Genomic DNA, 24,844 nt, shown 5'->3' with positions numbered 1-24,844 from the left:
AGTCGGATTCGTTAACCACTGCGCCACGATGGGAACTCGTATATGTAGCATCTTAAAAAAAAAAAAGGCAGTCAAACAGGGCGTTTGGGGTTAGTAGATGCAAACTAAACCATATAGACTGGATAAGCCATGAGGTCCTACTGCACAGCACAGGGAACCACGTCCTGTCTCTTGGGTGAGACCATCGTGGAAGAGGGTCTAAGAATGAAGATGTATCTTCTTAACTATGACTGGCTCACTGCTGCAGAGCAAAAATTGGCACAACATTGTAAATCAAATACTTTAATAAAAAATTTTTCAAGTCAAACATGATTTTTAAATCAAGAACAGGAAACGTTCTGCTCCAATAAATTTGCTTGAAATGCTGGTTAATTCTCTTGTTGTTTATTCTAGTCAGGTGCAGGGAAGGCAAAGAGGAACAGTGAGACCAAAGGGGCAGGTGCAGGAGCTGGAAGCACAAGCTATGCTTTGATCCTAAGAGGAGCTGATGGACGTTGTACATGGCACAATGGTGAGGGAGATGTTCCCTTTGGAATTTAAGGCAAGAAGAAAGGATTTTCCAGGGGAACAAACTGGGGCCCATTAAATCACTAAGATATTTTTTAAAAAATCTTCTTTCTTAGACCATGATGGACTATAAGAAAGGGAATGTCTATATATGAATGATCAGGTCACTTTGCTGCATAGCAGAAATTAGCACAACAGGGTCAATCAACTATACTCTAAAGAAAAAACTGAGAAGAAAAAAACAAACAAAAATGTTCCTTCAGTCACCTAGCTCAACTAAGGAATGACAGGGACACAGAGAGAGAGAGACACATCCTGAGAGTATCTTTAACTCCATCACCTCACAGAATCCTGTCGCCGGAGACATTCCTTAGCATTTCTGAACAATCGGCATCACGGGAGCACATCCATTCCCCCAGAGATCGTGACCTTGGCCAGGATCCTTACCGTCTCTTCCTGCTGCTGCCAACAACTTCCGACCCACTGTTCGCGGCCTGTATTAGTCCCTTAGTCAACATTTATTGAGCAAACCAAGTACTATCTGTTCACTTTTACAATCTCTTTCGGTAGTTGTTGGCCAATTCTGCCAGCTCCTCCTCAGAGATGCCTCGGCTCATATCCGTACCTGTTTTTTCTGTTTCCTGAGGCCATCACTGTCCCTGTAAGAAGCAGGCTAAGCAGAAAGCACTCACGGGTTGTAAGGACGGGAAGCCCCCCGAGGACTCTGTGTGTCTGTCAGCCAGCACCCCAAAGACGACCATTTGCCCTAGTTGTCATTGTTTCCTTCTTGGTTTGGTCATGGCTGAAAAAGACCAACCAAACAACCCTGAATAAAACAAACCCAGGACAGATACAACCCTGTCAAGGAACGCCAACTCTGTGCAGAACGTGCCCTGTGCTCGAGTGACTTCTTCTCAGTGCCAGTCTGCATACCCAAGACAGACCCTTACAGCCTTAAGGTCAAACATCAGAAAAGAATAAAGGTGAGAAACGAATTAGGGCTCCATTACAATAGGCTGGAAAAGGAATAAATTCAGTCAATGGAAGACTGGAAGTAGTTTAGATAAAGGCAGAAGAGGAAGAGGTTCAAGTCCATTTCCACTCCCACCAGTGAGTTCTCTACTTCAAGCGTCAATAGTTTGTTCCCAGATGTGCTTGGTCAATTCCACTTGTTAAGGAAAGGATCTAATTCCATACTATGTATGCTGGTAAACAGCCCCCCCACACACACACAAACACAAAGGCACACAAATCTAAACACCACCATGTGTGATAGCCTAAAAACAACCCAAACATCCATCCAAGATAGAGCAGATAAATGAATTGAGGAATGTTCACTTAACAGAAGGTTATACGGTGCTGAAAATCACCACCACAGGTAGCTCTGAGTAAATCTGTCAAACAAAACAAAACCATCACCAAACCTCTCCCTGCCATCCCCCCCGGTGTGGACACGGTGGGCAAAGCTTACCTCTAATTCATTTTCCTCTATGGGTTTGAGTCTTTGAGATTCTCATTTTAGGAGAGAAGCATCTTCTTGTCAATTCCCACTTTCGGAAGCCCCTTGGGCCTGTTTGTTTACCATCTTCTATTTCGGACACTTTGCTGTTGCAGTCAAAGCAGGTTCACCTGTTTGTCAAATGCCTTCTAGGCCAGTCCCATCACAGCTCTGCTTACCTCTTTCAGCCCCTTTACTCTACTCTGTGGCCTCCTAACCCTACTTGTCATGTCTTTGCTGCTGTTGAGCATATTTTTTTTTGTCTTTTTTTTTAGGGCCACACTTGTGGTATGTGGAGGTTCCCAGGCTAGGGATCAAATCGAAGCTGTAGCTGCTTGAGCTATACCACAGCCACAGCAATGCAGGCTCCAAGCCACATCTGCAGTCTATGATGTTGCTCACAGCAACACCAGATCCTTAACTCACTGAGCAGGGCCAGGGATAAAACCTGCATCCTCACGGATGCTAGTCAGGTTTGCTAACGGCTGAGCTACAACAGGAACTCCTGTTGAGCGTAATTCTTTAATGAATATGTTTCTCCAGAGTTTTTAGTTTCCAGCAGGTGAAATGGTTCTAACACATCCTATCCTGACTCCAGAGATGGCTATAGATTTAGTCTCGAAAAAGAAGAGACAGGCAGTCAGAAAAAATCTAATACTGATGTGAAATTAAAGTTCTGAAATCTCGAGTTCACATTGTGGCTCAGCAGTTAACGAACCTGACTAGTATCCGTGAGGACGCAGGTTCGATCCCTGGCTTTGCTCAGTGGGTTAAGGATCTGGCAGTTGCCATGAGCTGTGGTGTAGGTCACAGATGCGGTTCAGATCCCGTGTTGCTGTGGCTGTGGTGTAGGCCAGCAGCTGTAGTTCTGATTGGACCCTTAGCCTGGGAACCTCCATATGCCACAGGTGCAGCCCTAAAAAGAGAAAAGTTCTGAAATCTTAGAATCCATGTGTTGGGAGTTCCCATCACGTCTCAGTGGTTAATGAATCCGATTAGGAAACATGAGGTTGCGGGTTCGATCCCTGGCCTCGCTCAGTGGGTTACGGATCCGGCGCGGCTGTGAGCTGCGATGTGGGTTGCAGATGTGGCTCGGATCCTGAGTTGCTGTGGCTGTGGTATGGGCCAGTGGCTACAGCTCCGATTACACCCCTAGCCTGGGAACCTCCATGTGCCACAGGAGCAGCCCAAAAAATGTCAAAAGACAAAAAAAAAAAAAAGAATCCAGGTGTTGGAGACACTGGAGGAAGAGGAGAGTAAAAAAATCCTAATTAGCACTGGGGAAGAAGTTTAGTAACAGAACACCTTATTTTGGTTCATTTAAGCTGCTGTGACAAGTCCCAAGACTGAGCGGCTTCAGCAACATACACTTATTTCTCCCAATTCTGGAGACTGGAAATATCAAGACCAAGGAGCCCACCTCCCAGTTCAGAGATGGCCACCTTCTCCTTACATCTGCAGATGACAGAAGGTGAGGGAGCTCTGTGAGGTCTCCTTTATTCGAGCACTAATCCCATTCATGAGGGCTCCACCCTCGTGACCTAATTACTTTCCAAAGATTCCACCTCTTCTACCATCCCACTGTGGGTCAGGAGGTCAACACATGAACCTGTTGTGGACACATTCAATCCTTTGTATTCTACCCTTGGCCCCGTAAGATTCAGCCCATCTCACATGCAAAACACATCCATTTTGGATTAAGATGATATACAATGGAATATTACTCAGCCATGAAAAGGAACAAAATAATGCCATTTGCAGCAACATGGATGAAACAAGAGATTATCATACTAAGTGAAGTCAGAAAGAAAGGAAAATACCACATGATATCACTTAGATGTGGAATCTAAAATATGTCACCAGAGTTCCCATTGTGACTCAGCAGAAACAAATCTGACTAGCATCCATGAGGACACAGGTTTGATCCCTGGCCTTGCTCTGTGGGTTAAGGATCTGGCATTGAAGTGAGCTGGGGCATAGGTCACAGAAGTGGCTGGAATCCCACGTTGCTATGGCTTACATAGGTCATCGTCTACAGCTCCAGTTCGACCCCCAGCCTGGGAACCTCCACATGCCACAAGTGTGGCTCTAAAAAGACAAAAAATAAAACACGGCACAAATGAACCTGTCTACAAAACAGAAAAAGACTCGCTGACATAAAGAACACACTTGTGGCTGCTGAGGGGGAGGGGGAGGGAGTGGGATGGATGGGGAGTTCGGGGTCAGCGGATGTAACCTATTCCACTTCGAGTGGATGAGCAACGAGGTCCTGCTGTACAGCGCAGGGAACTAGATCCCATCTCCTGGGATAGACAATGATGGCAAAGACTATTAATAAAAGAATATAGATATACATGTCACTTTGCTGTACAGCAAAAATTGGCACATTGTAAATAAATATACGTTAATAAAGAGGAAAAAAAGGGAAACTCGAAAAAGATGTGGAATTAACAAAAAACATAACCAGGAGTTCCCCTTGTGGCTCAGCAGTCAGTGAACCTGACTAGCATCCGTGAGGACATGGGCTCGATCCCTGGCCTCGCTCAGTGGGTTAAGGATCCAGGGCTGCCATGAGCTGTGGTGTAGGTCGCAGACGCAGTTTGGATCCCGCATTGCTGTGGCGAAGGCTGGCAGCTGTCGCTTCGATTGTACCCCTAGCCTGGGAACCTCCATATGCTGCAGGCACGGCCCTGAAAAGACAAAAACAAAACAAACAAACAAAAATAGCCCAAACATCCATTTCATCCCAACAGCCCCCAAAGCAAAGACTTAACTCATCCCAACATCAAAGTCCAAAGTCTTATCTCAATACCATCTGCAGTTAGTGGGATTGGGTGAGACTTAAGGTACATTTCATCCAGAGGCAAAATTCCTCTCCAGCTATGAGCCTATGAATCCAAAAAAGTTAGGTGCTTCCAAAATATAATGGCACAGGCATAGGACAGTTCTCCTTCCTTCCCACGGAGAGAAATAAGAAAGGGTGACAAGTCCAAAATGAAATCCAGCCAGGCGAGCTCCGAGGGATCTGAAAACACAAGCTAGACCTCCCTGGTTTGATCCTCTGCCTTCCAGACCCACCGGCATCTCTCCTATGACTTGGCCACGCGCGCTGCCCCACCGAGCTCTCTGCAGGCGCCCCACCCGTGCCCAGGCTTTCTGTGGCATCCGTGCTGCAGTCATGGTCAGGGTGAGGGGCTGGGTCCTCTGCGCTCCCAGGGCTCACCGGGGTGTTGGTGTTGGAGGCGGCTCTGTCCTGGGGGTCCACGCACTCTGAGCCCTGGTGGGAGCAGCAGCGCTGGTGACCGCTGCAGTTTTGAACCTCCAGGGTCCTTGTCCCCTCATCCTGAAGAACAGCCTGCAGTCACAGCCCAATCATTCTATGGTCCAGTCCTGTAGGTTCTAAGAAGTCCAAGAGTCTTCCCTCATTGTACGCTGTTTTCTCAGCTCTCTTCAGTCTCAGCTGGCAAGGATTCTGCTGGTTTAATTCCACCCCTCTTCGTGGCTGTTTTTGAGAGGGTGGATGAAGCCGATGGGTCACACGCACACTCGTCTCTGCATCAAATGGCCCGTCAGCCACATCCTGAGTGACGGCTTCCAAATACACTTTTCTCGTTTTCGGGAACATGGGCAGGCTGAGAACGTCCTGCGTCTGTAAGTGCTGCTTGCTTTCTGCCTCGAAGCCCTGTCTCTGTTTCCACCTTCTGCTATACCCGGGCGGCAGGGGCCGAGCTGCGGCTTCACCGCGCAGCCTACGGATCTCTTTGCGCGACGCCGCGCTGCGGGCGCACATGCGCACACGCTCTTCCTGCCGCACCAAACACGGAGCAGGAACGCGGCTCAGCCCCGCGCGGCGCCGCTTTATAACCAGACGGTCCCTCCTCCATCATCCGAGACCCCACCAACCTTCTGCTCATGAGGATTCCTTTTCTGAGAAGGGGGACGCTCTCCTTACAGCCCCGACCCCTTCTTCCTGAGCGGGCGTGAGAACGGCCTTCGATGCGCCCTTGGCGGGGGTATTTCTAGCAGGCACCTCAAAACTGGTCTCGCCTCTGCCCACGACCCAGTTTCACCACGCCCTCCCCGTGTCTAGGTGTTTGTGACAACAGCACGCGATGCCTCACTACCGACTTCCTCTGTTAGGTCAGGCAGCTGTTTCCAAGGCCCATAGACGAGGTCGCTGAGACAAACACTCCTTTCTCACAATTCCGGAGGCTGATAAATCCAAGATCAAGGCACCGGCATGTTCACTGTTTGTTGAGCATGTACATCCTGGCTCCTACCTGGCCCACTTCTCACCTTATCCTCACGGGACAGGAGGAGGGCAAGAGAGCTCTCCGGGCTCCCTTCTCTGAGGGCACTCATCTCGTTCATGGAGGGCTCTACCCCCACGACCTAATGACTCTCCTAAGGCACTACCTCCTAATGCTATCACATCAGGGGCCAGGATTTCAACAGAGGGAACCCAGCCGGGCACAATTGGTTCCTCCAACATTTGAATAAGGAAACGTAGGAATCCCTGTCTTCTACAAAGGGTGGAAAACTGAATGTTCATCCCCAGCAGAATGGAACACATATGGTAGAAATTTTAAACGGATAAGAGGAAAAGAGGTAAATAAAATCAGCTAAAAAAAAAGCATAAAGGCGAATCACTAAGCAAAATAGCATAACGATGGGCATGATGAAATTAAGTATCATGTCAAATCAAAGGGGAACACGATGCGTTATCCCATGAAATGGCTGAGACTGTCATATTGAGTTCTAAAAAAACCAGATATATGTGGTTTATAAGGAGCATTTTCAAAAATGGAAAAGAAACGTGGAAAATCGAGGGATGAGCAGAGATGTCAATCAAATGCAAACAAAAAGAAGGCGGGGCTGCCAATATTAATATCGGACGGGTGGAATGTAAGGTTAAAGGCCCAACACGAATCGAGGAGGAACACAAATAATAATTCATGAAGAAACAGTGATTATAAACCTGCATGTTCTATAAAAAAAAACCAGCATAGCGCCTAGGTATGTCATATTAAGGCACAGGGGAAACGAGTCCGACTAGGAACCATGAGGTTGCAGGTTCCATCCCCAGCCTCACTCAGGGGGTGAAGGATCCGGCGTTGTCGTGATCTGTGGTGTAGGTCGCAGATGCGGCTCAGATCTGGCGTGGCAGTGGCTGTGCTGTAGGCCAGCAGCTATAGCTTGGATTTGACCCCTAGCCTGGGAACTTCCACATGCTGCAAGTATGGCCCTAAAAAACAGAAACAAAACAAAACAAAAAAAAAAGGATAAAAAAAAATTATCCTGAAAAATTTTAACGTCTCTTTTTCCAAGTCAGACAGTTCTGAGGTACAGAAAATAAGAGGGGTTTTTTGGAGACAACTGAATAATAAAGATATATTTTTTTCCTCCCCTCCCATCTGTGGACCTTTTACAGAAATCAATTACATTCTTGGCCACAAAAAAAAAGCACCACAAATTCAAAGCAGCAACGAGTTTTCAGGCCACAGTCTCTTATCTTAATCCAATAAAATTAGAAATAAAAAATATGACTGAAAACCTTTACTACTTGTAAGTGAAGAAATAGTCTAAATAACTCGTGGACCAAAGATACAGGAAATCAAAACTGAAATTGCAACTTAGAGAAAGGAGAAAAGAACACATGATGCCAAAAGATGTACAGCAGGGAAAGCTTTGCTTCAAAGACAGTCAATAGCCCTAAGTGTTTTATTACTGCAGCTAAAAATTAGAGTTCTTTTAAAAACAGAAATAGAAGTCATAAGCCAACAAGTTTAATCTTGGAGGAATATAAATAACAAAACAGAAAAATTTCCAACAAGTCTAACCAGGAAAAATGAAAACTAAAGAAAGTGAAGTTTACATAAAAAAAAAAAAAAGGTGGTATTAGCGAGTTCCCACCTAGCGGCACAGCAGAAATGAATCTGACTAGGAACCATGAGGTTGTGGGTTCGATCCCTCGCCTCGCTCAGTGGGTTAAGGATCTGGCATTGCCATGAGCTATGGTGTAGGTCGAAGACATGGCTCAGATCTGGCGTTGCTGTAGCTGTGGCGCAGGCCGGCAGCTGTAGCTCTGATGGGACCCCTAGCCTGGGAACCTCCACATGCTGCAGGTGCGGCCCTTAAAAAAAAAGAAACAAAGAAAAATGATATTAGAATCAACAGGGAACATAGCCATCAATACAGAGTATAATACCCATTCCAATCTACTAGATCTCTAAACCTGATGAAATTTTTCATCATAGGGAAAAAATAAAATTACTGAAGGACCTTGCCCCCAAACTCTAAAAATCTGAAAAGGCTGGAAGGATTGACGAAGTGTTCAAAGAATATGCCATCAAATAGGTCCCTCCACGTTCACTGAAGCACTATCCACAAGAGCCAAGACAGAGAAGCAGCCTAAGTGCCTACTGACAGACAAAATGGATTAAGATGTGGACGTGTATACAATGGAATACTACTCAGTCACAAAAAGAATGAAATAAGGCCATTTGCAGCAACATGGACACAACTAGAGATTCTCATACTCAATGAGGTCAGAAAGACAAATACCATATGCGTGGAATCTAAAACATGGCACACATGAACCTATGCATAGACAGAAACAGACTCACAGACACAGGGAACCGTCTTGCGGTTGCCAAAGGGGTTGGGGGAAGGAGTGGGATAGACGGGGAGTCTGTGGTTAATAGATGCAAACTCTTCCGCGTAGAATGGATAAGCAATGAGGTCCTGCTGTACAGCACAGGGAACTAGATCCAGTCTCTTGGGATAGGACGTGATGGAAAACAACCCAAGAAGGGGAATATATGTGTGTGTGTGTGTGTGTCTGTGTGTGTGTAACTGGGTCACTTTGCTGTGCGGGAGAGATTGACTCAACACGGTAAATCAACTACGCTTTAATACAAAATTTAAGTATTTTTCAAAAAAGGGTTTATCATCTAAGCAGGTCCAAGGCTGAAAAATGCATCAAGGACGAAGACCTGCCAAATATATAAACCCTCCAAGATCCTGGTCCACTGTTGGGGGAAAAACACTGTAGCAGAAAAGAAAAACGAGAGGCCAATATGATCTATGAGGCAAAACTACAGGTGAAACAACGAAACGCAAAAACAACCCATGGGTTCCTCGGAACATTAGGGCTACCCTTCCTTATACAACTCGACAGGGAAAAAGCCAACCCCCCAATGGAAAAATGGGCAAAAGACCTGAATAGGCATTTTTCCAAGCAAGATGTACACACGGCCAACAAGCACATGAAAAAAATGCTCTACATCCCTGATTATTAGAGAAATGCAAATCAAAACTACGAAGATACCACCCTACACCTGTCAGAATGGCCATCATTCATAAGTCCACAAGTAACAAAGGCCAGAGGGGGTGTGGAGAAAAGGGAACCCTCCTGCACTGCTGGTGGGAATGGAAGCTGGTACAGCCACTATGGAGAACAGTGTGGAGGTACCTTAGAAAACTATATATAGAATTACCTTATGACCCAGCCATCCCACTCTTGGGCATATATCCGGACAAAACTTTCCTTAAAAAAGACACATGCACCCGCATGTTCATTGCAGCACAATTCACAAGGGCCAAGACATGGAAACAACCCAGATGTCCACTGATAGATGCTGGGATTGGGAAGCTGTGATATATATACACAATGGAATACTACTCAGCCATAAAAAAGAACAAAATCATGCCATCTGCAGCAACATGGATGGAACTAGAGACTCTCATCCTGAGTGAAGTCAGTCAGAAAGAGAAAGGCAAATACCATATACTATCACTTCTAACTGGAATCTAATATAAGGCACAAAGGAACCTTTCCACAGAAAAGAAAATCATGGACTTGGAGAAGAGAGTTGTGGTTGTCAAGGGGCAGGGGGAGGGAGTGGGGTGGATGGGGAGCTTGGGGTTAATAGACGCAGACTATTGCCTATGGAATGGATTAGCAATGAGAGCCTACTGTATTGTGCTGGGAGCTCTGTCTAGTCCCTTATGATGGAGCCTGATAACGTGAGAAAATAGAATGTGTACATGTATGTGTGACTGGGTCACCATGCTGTACAGCAGGAAAAAAATGTATTGGGGAAGTAACAATTACAAAAAAGAAAAAAGAAAAAGAAATATGTAGATAAAAAAAACCCTTCTTCAACACAGCTTGATTTAGCTAAAGGATGCAAAATAATCAAAGAAGAAGAAATTTAACAATGAAATGTATCACATACTTTCTGCAGAAATGGTATAAGAAGGAGGGGGGGAGAAAAGTATCCTTCTTTAATGGGACAAACTGCGCAAGTGCCAAGGCCCCCCACCCTCATGTTACCGCGTTGCATTCTCTGCCCATATGGCGGGTGCCCAGTACATGTTCCCGCAGGGAACTCCGGGCCCAGGACAGTCAATAGGATGCTGCACAAAAGTCTGCACAGATGAGGGGTGCGGGCCTGGCCAGATTTCAGGCTTCTACAGAGGAGAAAGAAAGGCGCTCCAGGAAGAGGGATGCCAGCAGCACAGGATTCAGGGTAGCAGGAACCGCCACGAGACTCTTCTCTGTCCCGCGGCCCCTGGGAGCCGTGGGTCTCTCTGGGAGGGGTGAGGGGCATGGCATCAGGCCTCTGCAAGGAGAGTGGACTCAAGACACAAAACCTGCAGCAAGATGAGCCATTAGGAGTCTGGATGAATTAGCTCAGGTCAAGGCCCTTTTGGTCTGAAGGCTGAGAAGCGGGAGGGGAAAGGAGGGCAGGAGAGAAGGGAAGGGGAGGGGGTAAGTAAATGGGAAGAGGGGGGGGGTCCCGCCCCGTGGAAAGGCGGAGGCATGGGCCTCACGCCCTCCCTGAGCTCAGCTCAGACCCGTCCCTCCCGCCAGAGCCCCCGCAGCACCAGCCTTCCCGATGTCACCCCTGGATCTCTCCCAAAGCCAGGCCACTCTGCTGCCATCACTCACAGCCTCTCTATCCAGACTTCCTCCCCGGGGTGCCTGGATCGCTTCCCAGATGCTCGTCCATCCGCCCCTACTCCAGCCCTGTCACATCTCTCCTTCAACCCAAGTTTGCTCCGGTTTTAACCGAAATTATGCTGTTTTCATCTCCTCCTCTGCCTCTGTCTCTCTCTTCTCTCACATACACACACACAGACGCAGTCCCACCCAACGCGCATTTGCTGATGGAGTTCCTGACCTTTCCAGGCACATTCTAGACGATGCCAACAGCAGCTGCCATTTTCCCTCCTCGCCGAGGCTCCATCTGGCAGCCGCAGCAGCAGCTGCAAGGAGAAGAGCCCTGGCTGCTGTGGAACCACAAGGCAGAGCAGGCAGGCAGGCGAGGTACAGAAGGGAGCAGGTGTGGGAAGCACTTCCCAAGGCTGCAGGCCCGGAGGGAGGCAGAGGAGGGGGACAGCCCAGAGCCGGGGGCCGCAGACTGGGCCCCTCCACCTCCCGAGATCCTCCAGCGTCCCAACGGGGTCCCTGACTTGGGGGCGATTTGCAAACCTGCAGCTCGACTTCCCTCGGATTCTGGTTATTCTCCCAACACCGAGAAGGTAGCACAATCCTCCTTGGGATCAAGTGATCAGGTTTGTCTCGCTAATTTTAGAAGGTTAAAAAATGTTGGCCCAGAAGAATAGGCACTCGACTGGAAACGGCCTTCTCAAGGAGACCCTTTTTTAGGTAAATAAAAGTCACTTGGCTCTTAGTGACTGGATTACACATAGTTTCCTCAGATTCTTCTAGTACTGAACCCTTGGAAATATATATATAACTGGCTTAGAAAAACAAAACGTGTCTCTCTTTCTGCCTGTCCCTTTGTTGTTGTTGGTTTTTCCACTTCTAGAAGCTTTTATAAACAATTCCCAGGGCAATTTAAATTGGGGAGCAAGAGCCTCCAGCCTTGAGACTGACCTCAGCTTTCAGCCTCATTCTAGAAACCTTGTCACAAGCCAGATAAGGAATTCTTATGGGTTCCTTTTCGTACCTGCTGTTACAGGTGAGACAACTTGTGCCCGCAGGTGTGTAAAGGCAGTGCACGCTCAAACACTTACTGTGTGGCTCTCTTGGGGGCTTTGAGCAATTACTTATTATACAAAAAAGAGGGGGTTTTTCTCAGAGCTGGCATTCCGGAGCATGGGTCACCTTGCAGTAAATTCAACCCCCCAAAAGATCCTTTGTTTTGGTTTTTTTTTTTGGCTTTTTGCCATTTCTTGGGCCACTTCCGCGCATATGGAGGTTCCCAGGCTAGGGGTCGAATCGGAGCCGTAGCCACCAGCCTACACCACAGCTACAGCAATGCGGCATCCAGGCCGCGTCTGCAACCTATACCACAGTTCACAGCAACGCCGGATCCTTAACCCACTGAGCAAGGCCAGGAGGGATCGAACTCGCAACCTCATGGTTCCTAGTTGGATTCGTTAACCACTGAGCCGCAATACGAACTCCTAAAAAAAGAGCCTTTGTGAAGGTGAGTCAAGCGCAGAGAGGAACCTCTGTAAAATGTACGGTCTAGGCAAGAAATAAATGGGATGGTTGCATTAAAACTCATCCATATCATGAATGTAAGGAAATTTGGAGGTTGCCATCATCTCTCATAGACCTGGAATCAACCCTAGAAAATGCCAACAGCTTGAATTAACCATTGGAAGAAAGAAAACAAAAAAGATGTTTTAGGAGTTTCCATTGTGGCTCAGCAGTAACAAACCCAACTTGTATCCAAGCGGTTGCAGGTTCCAGCCCTGGCCTCACTCCATGGGTTAAGAATCCAGCGTTGCCATGCGCTGTGGTGTAGGCCAGCAGCTGCAGCTCTGATTTGAACCCTAGCCTGGGAACTTCCATATGTGCGGCCCTAAAAAGACAAAGATATTTTACAAATGGAAGTGCAGGTGTGGACACCAGCAAAGGATCTGGAGGTGCTTTCTTACACATGTGCAGCCTTTCCGAGAACAAGTTTCATTTTCTTAAAAAAAAAAAAAAAAAAGTGTTTCTCCATGGTGTGTGAAGAATGGCAATTTTGTTTGTTTTAGAAGGTGATTTTTTTAATTTAAATTTAGACTTTTCTATTAAGGTATCCTCAGTAGAACAGCCGTGCTAACAATACTTTCGAGAACACAGTGTAAAAGCCTCCAGGGCCAAGAAGAAAGGGCTGTTTTTTTTTTTTTTTTTTGGGGGGGGGGGGTTCGTTCTTTCTTTCTTCAAGCCCATCAACGGGGCCCTGCTTCTGCGGAATGAGCACGTCCTAAACTTGAATGTGGCGATGGCTGCCCAATCCTGGGAATCTCATAAAAGCCATTGAATTACACGCTTTCAGTGAGCACAGTGAATGGAATGTGATCTGTATTTAAATAAAGCTGATGATGTATACATTCCGGCTCAAGTGGTCAGCTGCAGAGGCCTGGCGGCAAGAGTCCCGCGGATCCCAGAAGCTTCGGTGGAGGCGGGGGCGTCCACGCCTTTGAGGAGAGCAGAGGCCGTGAGACCGTCACGCGGGTGTCAGCATCCCCTTCCCTTCTCAGCATCGTGTCTCCGTCTCCCTGGAGGCCGCCGCCCGGCCACCCGCCCCTCCTGTGCCCACACGTCTCGCCCTAGTCGCCAGCCTTGTCCGGAGGGACCTTGCCTCTCCCCCTTCAGGATGGTGAGTGACAGACGGACTATTGTATCTGTTTTGTAAAGTTCTGCACTCCCTAGCTAAACCTGAAAACATTTTATGAATTTGTTGTGGTTGTGTTTTAATGAATCCCAACTAAGCGGGCTTTGGGGGCAACAGCAGAGAGTGTGAGAGTGTGTGTGTGTTTCAAGAAAACACAACGCAGAATGAGGCCATATGAGACATCTCAGCGTTTGGATTTTTTTCCTTTCTTCATCCACCAGCAGGTTCGTCATGGGGGAGGAGTTGAAGCAGGAAAACAGACAGGTCGTCAAAGAAGTCAGAATTATTTCTGGGCCTCCGAGGCTTGTAAGGAACCATGGAGAGGGGAGCTCGGGCCACACAACCCGCATCGCACATCAGACTCAGCTCAGACGGGACTCCTCCTCCAAAACGCAGAGGGCAAACTGAGCAAACCATTTCCCCCAGAGGGGGGAGGACTCGCGAGGTCAAAGGACTCCATGTCAGAGACATCTATGGGAGCGCCCTGTGTCATAAATCTTTCCCATGTAAATGAAGTCACTGAGCTTACTGGAAAACGTAGCTGAAACCCCCTATTTTACAAGATTGCGGCGGACGTGTTGGAAGGGGAACGAGATCCTCCTCCTTCTGCCCTCCCTCCTCCATCCACAATCAACTGGCTCCAGGCGAAGCCCTCCCCCAAAGGTCCATCATTTCATTAAGCGCTCCCCCCCACCACCACTTTTTTTTGAGGCATGAGCTCATCATTTTCGGTTGAATAGTAATAAATGACTTGTAAGGAGCAACTGACATCAGTGCCTTATAAATAACCAGCATTTGATTTCCTTGAAATGTTGACTCAGACGCTGGATGCACACACGGGTACCAGCTCCGAGGCGCAACCTCCCAGCCCCCTCAAGCCAGACCCCTTAGAAGCAGCCCGCCGAGCCTGCCAAAGGGACGGTGGCACAGCATCTGGCAGCTGCACCACTGCTTTAGACCAGTGTCACTGTGCCCGGTGGGAATGACAGAAGCAGAGTGGACCTCGTCCCTGGGATCACACCGTGCCCAGGGATTCTTCCTGATGGCTCTGCTCTAAGGGACAAGATTCGCCTTCCCCAGCGCCCTTCGCGAACGGGGGCCCCCGAGGGGAAAGGTCAGAACTCGGCGTTGGTGACCCTGTGGGTGACAGTGCCAACCCCTCCCACACGAGCTGCCTGCCATCGAGGCTGTACTTGTTTGCACGCAGGTCTAGAACAGGTCAGTCTTGGAAGAGCAGAAGACACCTTAGTTTCAAGCTTCGATCCAAAGAACCCCCCATAACTGTCATCAGAAAGCTTTTTTTAGGAAGAACCTAGAGAACGGAGGCTGGCCGTCCAAAGGCCTGAGCTTTAGGGCTGGGTCCCGTTTGTTCTTCAAGGCTCCAGGCAGGCTTGCTCCAACGTGGTCAAGGTGCAAGCTCTCGACACGGTTCCCGCAGTGTCAGCCGGGACCTCCCAAGGTGCTCCTCCCACCCGTATGACACGGATGCAAACACGGACGCATGCTTTCAAGTGCTGTGCAAAGGCTACACAGACAGACCACAAACCCGCCCAGCATCTACAGTTCTGCCCCACATGTGTGTAGAAAACCCTAGCCCCGGAGCGCTATCTTCCCTCCTGGGGGAGGCGGCGATTACTGAATTTCTAAGAGGCCACTTCCTGTGAGTCCTCCCCGCCACAGCAAGTCCACAGGGCAGTTATCAATCACGTGAGGATTAGGCCATACCAGGAATGCATGCACAGAACAGAACTGACTCAGACATCCGCGATGGAGTCAGAGAAAAAGCCGATGACGAAACAGCAGCCCCCACGGGGGCTGGGGGGCGCTCCCGTGGTGCACACATGGGCAGACACAGGACAGGTGACGGCTTCTCACCTGGAACGATGAAAGCACATCTCAATTTCTTGTCTTCTTTCCACGTCAACTGATTTTTTTTCTCCAGTTTTCCCCCAAAGTTATGTGTTATTGTGGAGAAAAAAACTAAGGGGAAAAACAAGGCATTTTAAAGCACAGCTTCATCTTTGGCTCTTCTCTTCCCCAGGCCCCCAAAAGCAGGGAATCTCTCTGCTCACCTGCCCGCCCTGGCAGACCAGCTCTGCCTCCCAGGTTCAGGAGTACCTCTTCCTCAGTCCCCCAAGAGGCCCCTGTGCTCTCAACCCCACCACCCGGTGGGGCTCAAGGTTCCGGCTCCCCAGTGGTTCTTGCCTCTCACAGAGGTGTCAACTTAAAAAAATGTGATTATTAGAGAAATGCAAATCAAAACTACCACGAGATACCACCCTACACCTGTCAGAATGGCCATCATTCATAAGTCCACAAGTAACAAATGCCAGAGGGGGTGTGGAGAAAAGGGAACCCTCCTGCACTGCTGGTGGGAATGGAAGCTGGTACAGCCACTATGGAGAACAGTATGGAGGCACCTTAGAAAACTATATATAGAACTACCTTATGACCCAGCCATCCCACTCTTGGGCATATATCCGGACAAAACTTTCCTTAAAAAAGACACATGCACCCGCATGTTCATTGCAGCACAATTCACAAGGGCCAAGACATGGAAACAACCCAGATGTCCACTGATAGATGCTGGGATTGGGAAGCTGTGATATATACACACAATGGAATACTACTCAGCCATAAAAAAGAACAAAATCATGCCATCTGCAGCAACATGGATGGAACTAGAGACTCTCATCCTGAGTGAAGTCAGTCAGAAAGAGAAAGGCAAATACCATATACTATCACTTCTAACTGGAATCTAATATAAGGCACAAAGGAACCTTTCCACAGAAAAGAAAATCATGGACTTGGAGAATAGAGTTGGGGTTGCGAAGGGGGAAGAGGAGGGAGTGGGAGGGACTGGAGGCTTGGGGTAAACAGGTGCAGAATGTTGCCTTTGGGATGGATTAGCAGCGGGATCCTGCTGTGTAGCCCTGGGAGCTGTGTCTAGTCACTTATGACGGAACATGTCATGTGAGAAAATAGAATGTATACATGTATGGAACTGACTCACCACATTGTACAGTAGAAAAAACATACAAATGATAAAAAAAAAAAAAAACACGTGCAACTTAGAAGTTGAGAGGTAAGTTTTACCTGGGGCAGAATGAGAACTGTAGGCAGCATTTTCGATAGCTCTGAGACACCGCTCCACAGAGGTTGGGGTAGGGGGGGAAGGTCAGTCTGTCTGTGATTTTGGTGAAGGGGGAGGTACATGCAGCCACGCACACATTTTGCAGAAGGTCTCTGCTAGTCATGAAGCGCAGATGTCACCATGAGGGATTTCAGTGCTTTTCTAGATACGAGGAGATGCAAGAATTGGGCTCATAAAATCTTCTCCTGAAAATACTTAACTTTCTGAGGACCTGTTCTGCCAGTTTTCACTGAGCACAAAGGGCCTCCCTCCTGATCCCCACCCCACGTCTCTCAGGGGGTGTTGAGGGTCCGAGAGACTCAGTCTGCGGGGAGGCAGGTGGCAAGGGCCCTCTGCAGCTGGCAGGGGAGGGGCTGCGGAGACGTGGGTGGGTGGGCACGGCTCGGGGAATGGAGCGTCCACTGTCAAGCAATCAAACCAGAACCTTTGTCTTTTCAGGTAGGTGTGTGCGCCTCAGTGTGCGTGTGTGCAGAGGATTAACGGGGTGTCACAGAAAATTGTTACCATTGGCTTTGTTTCTCCAGGGTTGGACCCCTAACAAAGAGACGACAATCTGCAAAGGCTCAGCTTCGCTGGGTCAAGAAACGCAAGCCACAGGCCCTCATGGGATCTGGGCACCATTCATTCGCAAAGACTTCCCAGCACAACAATTACCCATATTGCTCACTATGCGGATGTTGCCAGATTAACTGTTGTATATTTTCATTAATTGCAACACACGACCGCTGCCAGGGGCTCAGTCATCACGAGTGGGCCGTCCCTGAGGAGGCAGCGTCCGCTCCCGACTCTGAGAAGCATGCGGGGACACTGGCCGTGAAGCAAAGACAGGGCCGAGGGCTCAGGCCCCCTCAATCGCCTCTCGTGTGATGCCCACTGCGGTATGAATCTGACACATTTCCCCCCATTTCACATCGCCAAGCTGCACCAATTCTTTAAAAGCTCAGATGCGTTTCCTATTGTTTTCGGCATGTCTCTCCGTTTCTTATTGTTCACCAACATACCAACCAGATGGCTTATATTCATCTTATTTACACTATTTTTTTCCCCAGCCAAACAGCATTAATCCAATCGTATAAACTGATCCGTGTAAACTTCTTGCTGCCCCAGACCTACAGCAGCAAGCCCTCACCCTTCGCCCTTGGTGCCCTGGCTGGGTCACCTTGTGGTCATCCATCCAGCTGCCCGGACTCCGTCCTAAGAACTGCTCCATCTTTTTTTCCAGTACCTTCTCTCCTCTTCCTCGGAGCCTCCGCGGGTGGTCCGCAGAGCCCGGCTTGGCACCATCTCTGTGTCAGGACACTGCCTTGTCCTGATGGGGCTGCTGGAAAGACTGGTTGCTCAAACAAAATCACCCACCAGGAGACGTGTCCTGACCCAGCAGACAGAAGAGACTGGAACTCAAGTTGTCCATGCGTCCTGCCCTAGGCACCGACTGCCCCTGGGACCGCAGCGCTTAACTGACTCGCCAGGGCGTGTTTACTGAACTCTGGCCAGTGCCCAGAACTCTGCATGGACTCTAGGGGATACTGAAAAGCTGAAAAGCTCAAGCCTCCAACTAGACGGCCACATACCCATGTCCTCAGTCGGGAAAGGGGACGTTAGGATGGGGTGGAGATGAACCTGCTGTTTAGCACAGGGAGCCACAGCCCGTCGCTTGGGACAGACCAGGATGGAAGATAAAAGAAAGGGGAGTCTGTGCGGATGTATGTATGTGTACAGGTCACTTAGCACCCAAATAAGCAGCTCTTCCTGGAGTTCCCATCATGGCACAGCAGAAACGAATGTGACTAGGAACCATGAGGTTGCGGGTTCGATTCCTGGCCTCACTCAGTTGGCTACGGATCAGGTGTTGCCATGAGCTGGGGCGTAGAGGTCGCAGACCCCGCTCGGATCTGGCGTGGCTGTGGCTATAGTGTAGGCTGGCAGCTGTAGCTGATTAGACCCCTAGCCTGGGAACCTCCGTATGCTGCGAATACAGCCCTTAAAAAGCAAAAAAAAAAAAAAGTCCTGCCTGCTAACATGGGCCCTACTTCACGCACCTGGCTTTGTCTTACCTGGCTATTCACATCTCCCCCAAAGCCCGAGCTCAGTTGCCTACATCCTTCATCCGAACCAGCTTTCTCCCCAGTCTCCTCCGAATCTGCTTACACCTCCAGGACTCGGTCCCCTTTCCAAAACGCCTTACTCTCTCCACTCTGGCTCAACTTCTCGGACTCCAGCTCCAGTCCGACCTTCGCAAGAAGTGATCCAGTCGACAGAGGCTTCCACATCCTGCCACCCTGCACCGCTCCTAGGGCTGCACTCGTTCACCTTTCCAGCTCCACTTAGCAGCTCTTTCGAGGCAGGAAGAGCCAATGACACATGTTCCACACACCCTGATATTACGGAGCCAGGTTGGGCTTCTGACTCATCTCTGTCCCCAGCCCCACGTGAAAAGCCCTCAAGGCCTTATCTCAGCTATTTTGGCAACAGAGAGAAAGGCAACTTGACCAAGTCGTTGAACCTGCCACTTTTCCAAATCTCGCACACGGCTTATAGCAAAACAAGTACTGCAACTAGCCCCTTCGTCAAACCTGCTTCCCATCTATGGGTCTCCATTTAGCTCCTTGGACTCACAGAGAAGCAGCCAAATTCGAATTCCTCTCTCCCCTTTGCAAGAAGAGCAGAGAACGAAAAGAAGCTGGAGGCAGTTCACTTGTCAGGGGCAGAGAGGGGACCTTTTTCTTAAATATCTATTTCGGATGAGAGAGGGCAAGGAGGAAGCATTCAAAAAGAATGTGACAGTAAGTCAAAGAGGACGTGGCTGTGAGACACACCGCAACCCAGGGCCTCTCGGGATGTGAATTCGGGACACCACCGGCAGTGCCGAGGTCAGCTAGAAAGCCCTGGGGCGTGGATGAGACAGCGAGGAACACGTGCCCAGCTCCTTAGCCCGGACCCGGAGAGGCAACGGCTTGATGAAGGGCGAGTCAAGAGGGAGTAAAGCCTTGTGTCAATATTTAGACTACCCCGGGGAGACGGGGGAGAGGGACTTGTGGTCCAGAGAGAGACAACTAAGCCACCGGGGCCCTGCCTGAGAGCAAGGGAGCTCGTGGGTCTGGGGCGGAGCGAAGGGGACCCTGCTGAGACCCACGCCTATGCCTCCGGCGACCCTTAAACGGGTTCAAGGACTAGCACCCAACAGCCAGCTCCCGCCTTCTAGACTTCCTCCAATGCCATCCCGTATCTTGGACCCACCCAGCCAGCCAACTTCACTATCTTTGGGGGAAATTCTGCAGGGCACAGCTTAAGATATTGGAAGCCCTTTGCTTCTAGAAGTCTCTGTGCAGAGTGTCAGCAGCTGCAGCTGCCTCTTGACGCAGGCATGAACAGGCCCTGCAAATGCCGGCATCTTCAGGGATGACACTGCTACCCAGGAGGACTCCGGGCGGCTGGGGGGGAACCCGGGCCGGGGCATCCTCAGGCAGGCTGGATGCTGGCCAGGAGGGCCGGCCCCCCGGGGCCGAGTCCCGGGGGAACGAGCCTGGGGTGAGGCCACCATCAATCTCTGTTGAAAAATCCTTGTTCAGTTTTCAGTTGGGTTGGGTTTTGTTTAAATGTTGTTTAAACATCTTTGGGTCTGGAAGGGACGCGAGCCCTGGGTTCCTCAGTTCCGCGGAACTCCTTGACTGAGGCCGGGCGCGGCTGATGGAGCATCCGAATCTTGATCAAGAAAACATTAAACAGAAACCAAGCGTTTGATGTAAAAACCTGGCAGCTGTGCACTCCTTTTACTTTGTACCTACCTGTTGAGAGATGGAGGCTTTCCTTTTGTTTTGGTTGGAAAATTCCTCTCTTTGGATTGGAAAAACACCCTCACCGAGGGTTGGTTTGGTTTTTTTTTTTTTTTTTGGTTGTTTTTCTCTTTTTTCTCTCTCCCTCCCCCCGACAGAGAACCACGTCTCCCTCTAACTATTCTGGGTCCTATTTGCACACCTCACCCAAAATGCACAGGCTTCCTCAGGGAACATAGGGTAATTAGGGGCCCATTAATAAATGTTCTGGTTTATTTTTATCAGCCTGAAGGGGCAGTGCACGCATGGTTAAGGGAGGGAGAGAAAAAAATAAAGGCAGCTCTCAGGATAAAATCCAACCCGTGCAACATCTTCTGATACCAGTGTGACTTTGAAGGTCAAGCCTTAAAAGTCGGTGCTCCAAGCAGGGTCCAGTACACAGTCGGGGCTCAATGGATGCTTATGGAACCAAGGAGAGGCTGAAGCTGGAGAATAAATGACTTTGGGATATGGAGCCAGGACCAATGCCAGGAAAGGATACAGAGAACTGCTCCCTAATCGTGAGATTAGCGACGTGTGAGGTTTTAGCAAACACTACGCGCACATCTCTCCCTCGAGAAACACTTGCCCCCACGTTTGCACGTCAAGGCGCCCACATTTAAACTACCGGGGGGGGGGGGGGGGCGGAGGGCAACGCGCGGTGGAATCCTGCAAAGGCAACTCGCCCCCAGCTGGAGCTACGCGGGCACCCCGCCCCCCGTCACCCCAAGAGTGAAGGGGACTCTGCTGCCCCGGGGGGCCTGGGCCTCCTTGTGGAACAGCGCTGTGGGCTTCTGCTTCTCATGGGCCCAGGGGCTCTTCTGCAAGGATGTGAATTTCGTTATCCCGACGCCTGAAGCTCCATCATCACATGGTGAGGGCTTCCCCCAAGTGCAGGCCAAGGATCTAGAGATAATGAACCATCCTGCAGCTACATCTGCAACATGGAATTGCCCTCGAATTCTTTTAAAACTCCCCTCCCACACCCCCTTTGCTGTATACAGCATTTTTAGGAGGAAGGACCTGAGGCCCTTTCTGCTTGTGACTTTATCTCCCCTTTTAGGGCTGAGGCACATGGCGGTTCCCAGGCCAGGGGTTGAGTTGCAGCTGCCAGCCTACACCACAGCCACGGCAACGCAGGATCTGAGCCACATCGGTGACCTATGCTGCAGCGTGCAGCCACACCAGATGCTTAACCCACTGAGCAGGGCCAGGGATCAAAGCTGCATCCTCATGGATGCCATTCGGGTTCTTAACCTGCTGAACCACAATGGGAACTCCTCTGCTGGTGACTTTCTAATCCAGCCTTTTTAAGTCCGAGTTTTGGGGCTGGGGGCTCAGGCCCTGACCTGTGACCAAGATGCTGACCAAGCCCGTGTCCTCCTCCTCCTGGCACATGGCCAGCACTCCCTGTCCAGCAGGCTTCCTGCAGTTCATGTGGCCCAGACACGGGGTTCTCAGCAAGGCAAGGGGACTCACAGCCCTGAGTTTGCATAAGAGACACAGAAACATAATTGGATACACCCCCTCCGTTCTCCATTCCCCCTCCCGGGGGTGGGGTGGGGGGGTTAGATGCAGACGGCAAGATGGAATGAACCTGGGGCCCTGAATCACCACCTGGAGGAGAGCAGCCCCCTCAACTGGGAGCAACCCCTGAATCCATTATGGGAAGGGAACATGAACTACTGTCCATGAGCCCAAAAAATTTGGGGTGTATTTACTGTAGCAGCTGGTAGCACCCTAACACAATTCCATGGGTCTACAAGGCCTGCTCTCCAGGCTCCCTGAGTCTCTCCAGACACAGCATTATAGCTGTTCCATGGTCTGTCCTGGACCCAAGAGCCCACTGATCAGGCTGACCCCCAAATGCTGACCCCCACAGCTGCCCCTCGGTTACCTGGTCCCGAAGAGAACTCCCAGCCCCTGGGTCCAGGGACCGACAGCTTTATCCCAGGCCCCACTGGAAGGAGTGGAATCTCCCATCTGCTTTACTGGCTGACACCATAAAATGTCCTGACCTCACATGAATTTTATGTATTTCTACAAACATAACATTTCTTGCCATTGTTTAATTTGAGATGTCTTGGGGATTTATTAATAGTTTCATAAAGATATTTTCTGCTTTATCTGACTGAAGTCCTTGCCTAGGATAAAAAATACTCTTTTTTTCCACGCATTTTTTATTCTCTATTTGCTCCAGGCGTGTGAGAGGCATTAACCCCACACTTGACTCGAGCCCCAGGTACAACACTCCTTCCCGGGGAGGGAAAAAAGCAAGCGGCCCAGACCCCAGAGCAAAGGACGTAAACACGAAAAAGACTGTTTTTCACAGGATGAGGGGGAAATGAGAATCACTAAAAAAACCGAGCTGACAAGAGGCATCGGAACGGTCTAAACCCCCACTACTCAAGGTGGACCAGCACCGTGTGAGAATGAGTGGGAAATGCAGGTTCTCAGGCCTCACCCCAGGCCCCTGACGCTGAAGCTGCATTTTAACAAAAGCCCTTCATGCTACGCGAGTCTGTTCCAGTAGGGGAAGCACTGGTCCAAGCATCGTCAAGATCTATCGGTGTAAGTATGCCCCTGAGAGCGTTTCTTCTCTAGGGTTTTTTATTTGAATTAAAAAAAAAAAAAAAAAAAGCATGGCCCGTTCTCTACCTCTCTTGACCAATTTTACTGAAGCTTTGACTCTTCTCTGGATGCACAGAATGTACCCAACGGCCCTGTTTAGCACCTTAAGTCCTGCCATCTGTGCCCTAAAATTACTTCCATTTAAACACCCCCAGTGACGACTTCCAAGCTGGAGGAGCTGCCGGATTTCCCATCTTTCTGTTGTCCATACCAAGGTGATGTTAACGCTGGATCAGTGTTGGGGGCGACTATTCTTGGGCGGGTGGCCGGCGGGGGGGGTAGGTTAGGAACTATTATAAACACGGTGGTATCTCTTTCTAGTCTTTTTTTTCATAAGTCCTCTTCCATGGCAGGAAGTGTGTAGTGTGTTTATCTTTTTACTTAATATAAAACTAAAAATTCCTCATATAAATAAACACTTTTTTTTTTTTTTTTTTAGGGCTGCACCCACACCCTATGGAGGTTCCCAGGCTAGGGGTCGAATCAGAGCTACAGCTGCCGGCCTATACTACAGCCACAGCCATGCGGGATCAAAGCCACGTCTGGAACCCACGCCACGGTTCACGGCAACACTAGATCCTTAACCCACTGAGCGAGGCCAGGGATCGAACTGGCAACCTCATGGTTCCTAGTCGGATTCATTTCCGCTGCGTCACGACGGGAACTCCCAACCTAACATTCTTTAATGGTGCTGTGTTCTCCCATCCTAAGGACCTTCTGTGATTTCTTAATCCACATGGTGAAGCTGAACCCAGTTGCTGATTTTTCCAGTGATCTAAAAAAGCTCCACGGATCACTGTTGCAGATAAATTCAGTCTCCATCTCTGATGTCTTACGATAAAGCCTTAAGCTCTGTGTACTGAAACCTTCAGGGCCTTTGAAGTTGACCTTGTTTTGAGATACAAAATAGCCATCAAATTATTTTGCAGTTGCTCCAACACTGTCCTTAGATAATCCATCATGTTTATCACACAAACACCTGCTATACTCTTACTCTCCAACTAACCTCAAGCCGCTTCCATTCCGTTTTACTCATTGTAGATCTGTAACATATTTTCCTTACTGATAGCACAAGTTCATTTTTTCCCCCCAAGAAAATTCTTGGCTATTTTGTCAACGCCTAAAAAAATCCGAATTTTTCTTGGAATGTCATTAAACATCTAATTAACTTAAGGCAGAGGGTTTCATCCTATACTCTCACCCAGAAATGTGGTTGGTCACAGTGCCATGAAATGTTTTATGCCACTAATGTTGGCTCATCTTTTTGGATATCCTGGATCTTTCTTCCTTTCACTTCATCCTAGTATGTTTCCTATTTCTTTTGCTATTGAAAATGAGATAATTATCTCAAGTTTCCTGCTGACACATAGAAAAGCTAGGGGGTTTTAAATAGTTACTTCGTAACTGACCATCTTCCCAAAGGAAACTGTTTTCCAGTGATTTACTTGGGCTTCCGATCAATTACCTGCAGTGACAATTTTGCCTCCTCCTTTCGGATGGTTATTTGTCTTTTTAGGGCCCCACTCATAGCGTATGAAGGCTCCCAGGCTAGGGGCTGAATTGGAGCTGCAGCAGCTGGCCTCCGCCACAGCAACAC

The sequence above is a fragment of the Phacochoerus africanus genome, chromosome 14 (genome assembly GCF_016906955.1).
Source record: "Phacochoerus africanus isolate WHEZ1 chromosome 14, ROS_Pafr_v1, whole genome shotgun sequence".
NCBI lineage: Eukaryota > Metazoa > Chordata > Mammalia > Artiodactyla > Suidae > Phacochoerus > Phacochoerus africanus.
Note: the sequence above shows the minus strand (reverse complement) of the source record.